Source organism: Lolium rigidum, chromosome 3 (assembly GCF_022539505.1).
Source record: "Lolium rigidum isolate FL_2022 chromosome 3, APGP_CSIRO_Lrig_0.1, whole genome shotgun sequence".
Classification (NCBI taxonomy): domain Eukaryota; kingdom Viridiplantae; phylum Streptophyta; class Magnoliopsida; order Poales; family Poaceae; genus Lolium; species Lolium rigidum.
In genome coordinates, this window is record NC_061510.1 from 188,586,534 (window position 1) to 188,596,083 (window position 9,550).

At 43.5% G+C, this 9,550-nt stretch overlaps 1 long non-coding RNA gene across 2 annotated transcripts; it reads left to right on the plus strand.

The window, feature by feature from the left end:
• The first annotated feature begins 1,195 nt into the window (after positions 1 to 1,195).
• LOC124698778 lies at positions 1,196 to 4,723 on the plus strand. Of its 2 annotated transcripts, none has more exons than XR_007001117.1 (5): positions 1,196 to 1,686; positions 2,998 to 3,075; positions 3,484 to 3,532; positions 4,010 to 4,088; positions 4,552 to 4,723. It is a non-coding gene; the product is annotated as an uncharacterized LOC124698778 (long non-coding RNA). The 2 variants fall into 2 exon arrangements; XR_007001116.1 differs by having other exon boundaries at positions 4,563 to 4,723.
• The last annotated feature ends 4,827 nt before the right edge of the window (positions 4,724 to 9,550 follow it).

Genomic DNA, 9,550 nt, shown 5'->3' on the forward strand with positions numbered 1-9,550 from the left:
CCCTAGCTGCCCCCGGCCCGGCTCGCCACACTGCCTTCTCCGCTCCAAGAAATGTGTTAACTGGTGACCTTTTTAGAGTGACCACATATAAATTGGTCATTACTTTATGACCATTCCATAGCAATTGGTCTTAAGCCGTTCGAGAGGGTCTAAACTCTAAATCATTACGACCATCTTAGTTAGTAAGGTCATAATTTTATTACACGAAATGGTCGTAGAGAAGATGAAACCGTTCACGACCTTATATTTAGCTCGTTAAGACCAATTTAAATTGTCATAACTGCTACTCATGATGCCTTAGAATGACTGGTCGGTCAACTTAGCAATTTAATTTGTATATGCATCGTGTCAATGCGGCTACTTTCGTCAACATGCGTGGGTCACGCGAGGTTCAAATATACATCTAAAAGGTGTGACCCACAGATTGGCATGTTGACAAGGAGGTCCAACTATACAACTTATCCAGAGACGTGTGGGTCACATGGGGCCTACCTACTAGTCACATGGGCGCACTAAAACTAACAAGAGGGACACACCCACACCTTGGCCCACCAAAGTGACACCTGTTAGTTTGTGGGAATTAATTGAGGCAAAAAATCGATGCATGGAGTGGAAATAAACCTAGGCATTTCTTGGGTCGGGCCTAAGAAAGCTCGACTCTACAATACTAAAGTCCAAGCATGGCCCAACCGTCGGGCTTACAAAACAACCCCGATCTCGACCTGAACAAGAAAAAGCCCGACGTGACCTGCCAAGTTCGGCCTGATCTTAGCCTAAAACCTATTTTTTTGCAAACCTGACCCTAGTGCTGCTTAATGTCCAAGCTTTAATCAGGCCCGAGCCTAGCCCGAAAATCTCGAGCCATTCGGGCCAGGCTGCCCGTGCCCACATGTAGATCAAACCCGTGTCCTTCCACTAATTCCACCGGATTCTCTCTCTATCAGACCACCAAACCAACACTATACCCAAAAGCCACTACAATATGCAATGTGGGACCTCAAAGCCTGGGTCCCGCTGGCAGTCACGCTCGGTAATACAAGTGTAAGCCAAAACGTGTGTGCGAAAACACGCCCACGGAGTCGAAATTGGAAACGCCACGCGCCACGTATCCGCGCGCGCCTTGGCGAAATGAAAATTTCGCAAAGTCCCAGTGTCCCCACCACGCCCCGCAGGCCTGCACCGTCCCTCCTCTTCTCTAACCCTAGCCCATCCCTCACCCGCCGCCACACACCCTCCTCTACCCTCAATTTCCTTCCTCCACTTCACCGCAAGATGCAACTAGCCATGGCAGTAGAAGCAATCCGCAAGGCCGCAGCTGCGTCAGATCTGGAGTGCAAGGCGACGAAGGCCTTCGTCGATGGCGATTTCAAGCTCGCCGAGCTCTACATCCAGGCCATCATGACCCACGACCCCAATCTCTCTACCGCTCAACCCAGCCGCCCATGTCCTCTCCATTCACCTTATCCCCCCTCCTTCTCTCTATCGAATTCTATCTCTCAGTCTCCCACTCTCTCTCTACAGGCAACCCCTGATGTGATTGATAATCAGGCACGGAGGAGTATGCCATGGAGTCGCAGGCCATCTGGTGCCAGTTCGTCCACCCAGCCGTACCCCTCGGAGGACCTCAACAGCTGAGACGCTGAATTCGCCAAGGTCGACCAGGCTACCCTCTTCGACCTCATCCTGGTATAATCCGTGATGAATCCCGTCTCCCCTCCTCTAGATCTACTTCACTGCATCCTTGTATAATCCTGGTTAGTTTCTTTAGTCCGGTAGCACAGCAGCAGACACTGGTTCAAGAGGGAAACGACTTGAACTATGGACATGTGGCTTTATCTCTGTTTTTTCGTGTTGTATACTGTGAGACAAATTTTGGAAGCGGTAAACCAAACGTGTCATTTCACAATAGACAATAGATTGGTAAGTAGCGGCTGAATGCATGATATTTCTTGGTACTTCACTGTCGAGTACTACATATTTTCTTCATTGATGACTAAAAATGTTCATGAATCATGATCAACCTGGGTTGTCATATTTAAAACCTCTTGATGTTGCGATGCTACATGAATCCCTCTTTTTTTCAGTGAATATCACTTCTTTGTACACAGGAAATACAAATAGTACTTCCTCCGACTCATATTATTTGATGCTAAAATGGACGTATCTACAACTAAAATATGTCTAGATACATCTATATTAGTATCAAGTAATTTGAATCGGAGGAGGTGATATTTCCCATGCACACACTTATGCTTTGTTGGTCTTTTATTCTAGCCATATACTTATGACTCCATAATTTCTCAACGAGTGGGTCTAAAGATCACTACTGTACCTGTTCCATCAATCTGGGAATCACTGGGTAGATCAATGGTAGGATAGGACACATGGTGTGCTACAAGCAACACAGGTTCGAATTCCAGCTTGTAAGAATATATTTTTATATATAGTTACCCATGTCAGGTTCATTTAGAAATCTGATGCATGTTTGGTTCATGGAACATTTGGCTCTGAATTCATCACTCTATAATATCAGCTTTGCCTTGTTAATAGTTAAAGTTTTTTTTGAGCTTGTATGCCTGATAAGGTTGTGCTACAAATTGACTTTCCCTTTGCTCAAGCAAAGCTTGCAGCTGAAAAGCAATTGATGTCCAGAGCTACAGTGTCTGAACATTTCTCAGCTGTTTTGCCTCTGTCTTTGTTTCAATTCCAGTTTGCTATAATCTATACCCAAAGAAATCTGGTGCCAAACCTGGACACCCTTAATCATCTTCTGAAATCAATCTAGAGAGGCATGAACGATCTTACTTAGGTAAGATAGATTAATCTCCTTGTGATAGGACTACAGGATCAGCTTAACGCACGTATTAGTCCTAGTATGTATTTACTGGATGATAATGATGATTGTATTTAATGTGCACGTTTTATGTTGATGTATAAAGTTTTGGATGATCAGGAGTACTTAAATGAATGTTGATTATTAAGTTTCTTTGATTGCAGGTTCAGTGAATTTGAAACTGATGGTGGGCCAGTTGCTTATGTTCTTCAGCCTAAATTTAACGGTTCCACCAAAAATAGGTCGTGTGTGATGGCATGCTTCAAGCAATTTTCGTTATTTGATTATGGGTTTTCGGTTGACAAGCTTTGCATAGTTACCATTACCTTTTCTATTCTAATATTTGACCTCGTGTATCCTTAGAATTTAAGGCCGCCATTTTGGACATTCAATTACTAGTGCCTTTGTTTCTTGCTTGTTTAGCTTCCATTTACTTTCTGTATGCATTAGGCTTCGAGTACTTAGGCTTCAATATTTAGTTATTTACTTCCTGAGCTCGCCCTGGAAAACACATTTTTGGATGTTTTGAGTTACTACTGCCTTCCTTTAGTTGCTAGTTCCCAGAGCTGCTTGTTGTTTCGAAATTTCTTTTGATCTCGTGGTGTGCGTTGCGTTCTAACGGTTGATTTGGTTTGTTTTTGGTTATGCAGGGAGCGTTTCAGGAAGAACTACAAGGCGAAGCACCCCAACAACAAGCAGGTCTCTGTCACCTTTTTTCTCCGCATGTGTGTCTTGTTGTTCATTTGAATACTGTTGGTTTCGATATTAGTTAAATGTGTGTATATTCAGTTTCAAGTTCGATAAAAAATGACATTGAAATTACAATGCCAGATACAGAGGCTGGTTGTTTGTTAAAATTTCAATGAATTTGAAAATTAGTTGATGTATAGGAGAGATGCATATCTCAAAATGCTTTTAGTGCATATCGCCATATCCTACCAGGCTTAGCCCGCTACTACTCGGTTGTATTCTTGTATCATCTTCCATCTGTTGTGATCTCTAAAATATTGCACTTGTACTATAAAACTTCCTCACATATTGAAAATAAAGACATGCATAATTCTCACTGATGACTCTAGGTTTTTATGCTATCGTTTGTTTTGAGAATACCATAATGCCTTGCATTTTTAAGTCCATTTTCCTGGTGCTGCTTCTGATTAAGGCATTTATGGCTAGGGAAATTGATGCTATGATCACTGATGGCACTGCTGCTCCAACATGGTGAGAAGGCTCAAGATGATCCACCAATGTATAGGTTCGTGCCTCGCTGGATCTGTACCTTCTGTGGATGTCTGAAATAAATACCTGCTAGTCTGCTGCTTCTTAAGCATCAAGATACATTCCTTCCTATGGGAAATAAAATATGTTCATTAGGATGCATGTAATTTGGAGCATTGTTGCTTTCTGGCACACTCTGCTTGTTCTTTCACATTCATTTTCAATTATTCATTCATTAATTTGTCAACTTTCACTTGCATACAATATGATCTGTTGTACATGTTTTGAATGTGCTTGGTCTTTTTGATAGTAATATTATTCTAAGCTTCTGATTTGAAGATGTGGTAGGTCATATGTTAATATACGGATATACATATGATTGTGCCAGCTATTTGGTTCCATTTTATCCTCAATGCACTATATATCATTTATGTTCCCAATTGTGTAGGTAATTCTTCATTTTTATTTGGAAGCATTAACTTCCACAGTTTCTCACTTAGAATTTATGTAGATTGAGGCTGGTGCTGCTGTGAAAGAAGATCCGAAGAGCCTGGAGATGTGCACTGAAGTTGTAGTTGATATAGCCACTGTATTGGTGCTTGTTTAACTTATACTGATTGTATGTAGGCTTGTTGGATCTAAACTGTAATTAGACACGTTTCTGCTCTGTAACTGCTGGTGTTGATGCTTGTATATGTTCCTGAATAATTTCTAGATTTCAATCATTTAATCAACAGAATTATTGATCGTTTGGTGTTGAATGTGTACACCAAAAGTTCTACGGTAAAAAAGGCCTTAAAGTGGATATGGCCGCATTGTTCATTCCTGAAAAACCCATTACCTGAATTCTGAACGAAATGGATACCAATAAAAGGCCACGGCCCAAAAATGAAAAGGCTGGAATGTTGTGCTTGGACCACGTACCTGCTGAAAATTGACAGGCAAAAAATAAAATAGCCTGAATTGGTGGGCCGGCCCATGTGAAGCATAAAATTGGATTGGGCTGATTTTAATCTGGGACCATTTAGTTTGTTTATAGATCTGCCACGTCAGATTTGCCACGTTGGATCTGACGTGGACAGGCTAGATCGCGAATGACCAAAATTTTGGTCATAGAATCTATGACTAATGATTTTGGTCTTAACCGTCTACGACCATTAAAAAAAGATGGTCGTTGTGAGCCGTCAGTGACGCTCAACTGTCGACCAACATTGTTTGGTCACAACAAGGTCATAAATGGCAGACAATGACCATCTAACGACCAATATGGAGGGTCGCAAGTTAGCATATTTCTTGTAGTGTCTTTTTCTTTTTTTTCTTCCGGCCCACTCCGGCCCAGCTCCCTCCACCCGGCCACCCTGCCGCGGCCCAGCCGCACGGCAGCTCGGCACCGCACGCGGGTCCTCCTCCCTCGCGCTCGCGCGCCCCCTTGCTTCCCGTTCGCACAAGGAATCTTATATGGGCCTCCTACTTGTCGGTCCAATCATATGGTTCACGTGTCCCACTTCGCGCGGACAAGCACTGGGCTTCACTTTTCCGGCTCGAACGAATTCCTGATGTTTGGTTTGCCTGTGGTGCGGTATATAAACAAGTTGGAATCCCTCTCGTCTTCCGATGTGGGACTATTCAATGCACAGCGATCACACACATATTGAATCCTCGGTTATGTACGGCTGTTTTCCGCCTGTACGTGAGCTGGCGTGGGCCCGTTGCATGGGAATCTTTTAGCAGTGTGAGCAGCATGCTGGCCCATCTAGCTAGCTGTAGTGCTGGACGCTGGTAGCTAGCTATCTCTAGCATTGTGAGCATGTGCTGTGACTTGTGAGCATGCATTTCTACCGTTCTCTAGGCTCTGGCACTAGCTTCGTGTACATTTTTCTTTCTTTCTTTATCTAGTAAAAAACGATCAGAACCAAGCCGCATGTCCTAGTGGGCACCACACATGCATGGACGGATATGGAGTAGCTAGCTAATAATATTAATTGAACCATAATATTAGAATGAGTATGGAAAAAAGGAACAATTTTTGTTGTTGTGTGCGAAACAAAATAATGACTATGAGTCGGATCATGGAACACAAATTTATTTTTAAAAAATAAAGTACAAATCTTACAAAATAAATAGAAACTCATTATATAGTAGGGAACAATAGAGAAACATCACAGGGAACAACCTAAACCGAGGAGAACAACAACCTGAATAGAGAGGAACAACATCCTAGACTGTGGGGAACAACATCGTAGACAGTGTGGAACAAGAGCCTAGACGGGCGGGAACAAGAGCCTAGACGGGTGGGAACGAGAGGCTAGACGGTGGGGAACAACAGTCTGAACGGATGGGAACAACAACCTGAATGGAGGGGAACACTATCCTAGAATGTGGGGAACAACAACCTGAACAGAGAGGAACAACATCCTAGACTGTGGGGAACAACTTCGTAGACAGTGTGGAACAAGATCCTAGACGGGCGGGAACAAGAGCCTAGACGGGTGGGAACGAGAGGCTAGACGGTGGGGAACAATAGTCTGAACGGATGGGAACAACAACCTGAATGGAGGGGAACACTATCCTAGAATGTGGGGAACAACAACCTGAACAGAGGGGAACACCTACCTGAATTGAGAGGAACAACATCCTAGATTGTGGGGAACAACATCGTAGACGGTGTGGAACAAAAGCCTAGACGAGCGGGAACAAGAGCCTAGATGGGTGGGAACGAGAGGCTAGACGACGATGGGGAACAACAACCTGAATATACGGGAACAACAGGGTAGACGGAGGGGAACAACAACCTGAATATACAGGAACAACAGGGTAGACGGAGGAGAACAACGTCGTAGACTATGTGGAACAAGAGCCTAGACGGGTTGGAACAAGAGCCCAAACAAAAAGGGAACAACAAGACAGAGAAGAAAAATATTTTACTAAAAACATAAAAAAAAGAATGTACGAAGGAAGAAGAAAAAAGACCTACATATAGAAAAAGAAGAAAAAATAAAAAGGAAAACGTGTGAAATAAGCATGTGTTGAAGGAAAAAAGAATCATATCAAAGGCTAGAAAACAAAGAAAACTAAACGGAAAAAGGAACACCAGAATGTTTTCCTCTGGAATTTTTGATCTCACGCGTAGAGATAAATAAATTACGATGGTACGCGACACTAGGCACAACCAATTAGTCCAGCGGCGATCGATTCCCAGGTATCAATGTATTTGCGTCGATTTTTACCTCGCGTGCGTTCCACATATGGGCTGGCCCATTACTACGAGACCTTCAGCGAAACGGTGCTCGGGCGCGCGCGGGCGCTACCGAGCAGTCTCCCCGCACGCTCGCCTGCGCCTTTTGTTTTTATTTTTAGTCTCATACCGCCACCTTAAGTAATTTCCTCCAGCTTATACCCTATATAAAGAGACCCCCTAGAGCCCCCAAACACACACGCGCCCTTGCGCCGCACGCAGCACACGCGCCCGCAAAGCTGCCGTCTCTCTTGCCTTACGGAGCTGTTCGCGACGCACACACGTGACGCAACATCCACAACGCTATTTGACGAAACTTCGCATCCCTCGGCTGGTATTTTTACGTAGATTGTTGTACTTAACTTCGCAATTTTATTTCTTTAAATCTACACCTCTGTTTAGAATAGTGGTTCTTCCGTTAAGTTTGTAATTAGATCCTCTACAACTTTCGTGTAGTAAGTTTTGCCTTCCGACCAACTTGTTCGGACAACTTTTTAAGCGCTTCGGTACAATTTTGTAAAATTCATATCTTGAGTTTTACAATTCGGATTTTGGCAAACTTTATACCGTTGTAATCAGCAAATCGCATAGATCCTTTTAGATATTTTGCGTTGCACTTTCGCCCACTTTATTTTCGCGGTACCACTTTGATCCGTAACATTGTCTCCAAAATAAACCTTACCAATTTTTTCCGAGAGATTCTTTTGGCGATACGCTTAAAATGGAATTCTCTACAACTTCCGTGTAAAAAGTTCTTCCATCCGAAAAACTTCTTCTAATGACTTTTCGCGAAAAGTGTAGTCCTATAACTGGTTTCGACATAGTTTCTTTAGCCAAATGATCCTTATGATCATATCCATCTTCCGGGACCATTATAATTCTTTATCATGTTCACAGATAATGCATAGCTTACCCCTGGTTGTCTAGTTCATATTATTCAATTAACAATTAAGTTATTTGAGTAAAGTGTGACATGTCCTAGTTTAGATTTTTACCTTGCTTTAGTAGGGTGGAGATACTCTACCCCATATCACATGTGATGAACCTTCGTATCCATCAGGCTCCGCGAACCAAATCCCGATATCATTTATGTCTATACAACCTCATGCCATTCAATCCTTCCACTTAGTTCGAACTATTCAAACTTTCAAATGAGTTATTGATACGTCTCCGACGTATCGATAATTTCTTATGTTCTATGCCATATTATTGATGATACCTACATGTTTTATGCACACTTTATGTCATATTCGTGCATTTTCTGGAACTAACCTATTAACAAGATGCCGAAGTGCCGGTTCCTGTTTTCTCGCTGTTTTTGGTTTCGTAAATCCTAGTAACGAAATATTCTCGGAATTGGACGAAACGAAGACCCGAGGGCCTATTTCGCCACGAACCTTCCGAGAAGACCGAAGAGCATACGAAGTGGGGCCACGAGGTGGCCAAACCACATGGCGGCGCGGCCAAGGGGGGGCCCGCGCCGCCCTGTGGTGTGGGCCCCTCGTCAGCCCCCTGACTCTGCCCTTCCGCCTACTTAAAGCCTCCGTCGCGAAACCCCTGATGCGAAAAACCACGATACGGAAAACCTTACTGAGACGCCGCCGCCGATCCCATCTCGGGGGATTCTGGAGATCTCCTCCGGCACCTCGCCGGAGAGGGGATTCATCTCCCGGAGGACTCTACACCGCCATGGTCGCCTCCGGAGTGATGAGTGAGTAGTTCACCCCCGGACTATGGGTCCATAGCAGTAGCTAGATGGTTGTCTTCTCCTCATTGTGCTTCATTGTTGGATCTTGTGAGCTGCCTAACATGATCAAGATCATCTATCCGTAATAATCTATGTTGTGTTTGTCGGGATCCGATGGATAGAGAATACCATGTTATGTTAATTATCAAGTTATTTCATATGTGTTGTTTATGATCTTGCATGCTCTCCGTTATTAGTAGAGGCTCTGGCCAAGTTGATGCTAGTAACTCCAAGAGGGAGTATTTATGCTCGATAGTGGGTTCATGCCCGCATTGACACCTGGGGAGTGACGAAACCCCTAAGGTTGTGTTGTGTTGTTGCCACTAGGGATAAAACATTGATGCTATGTTCGAGGATGTAGTTATTGATTACATTACGCACCATACTTAATGCAATTGTCTCGTTGCTTTGCAACTTAATACTGGAAGGGGTTCGGACGATAACCCGAAGGTGGACTTTTTAGGCATAGATGCAGTTGGATGGCGGTCTATGTACTTTGTCGTAATGCCCAATTAAA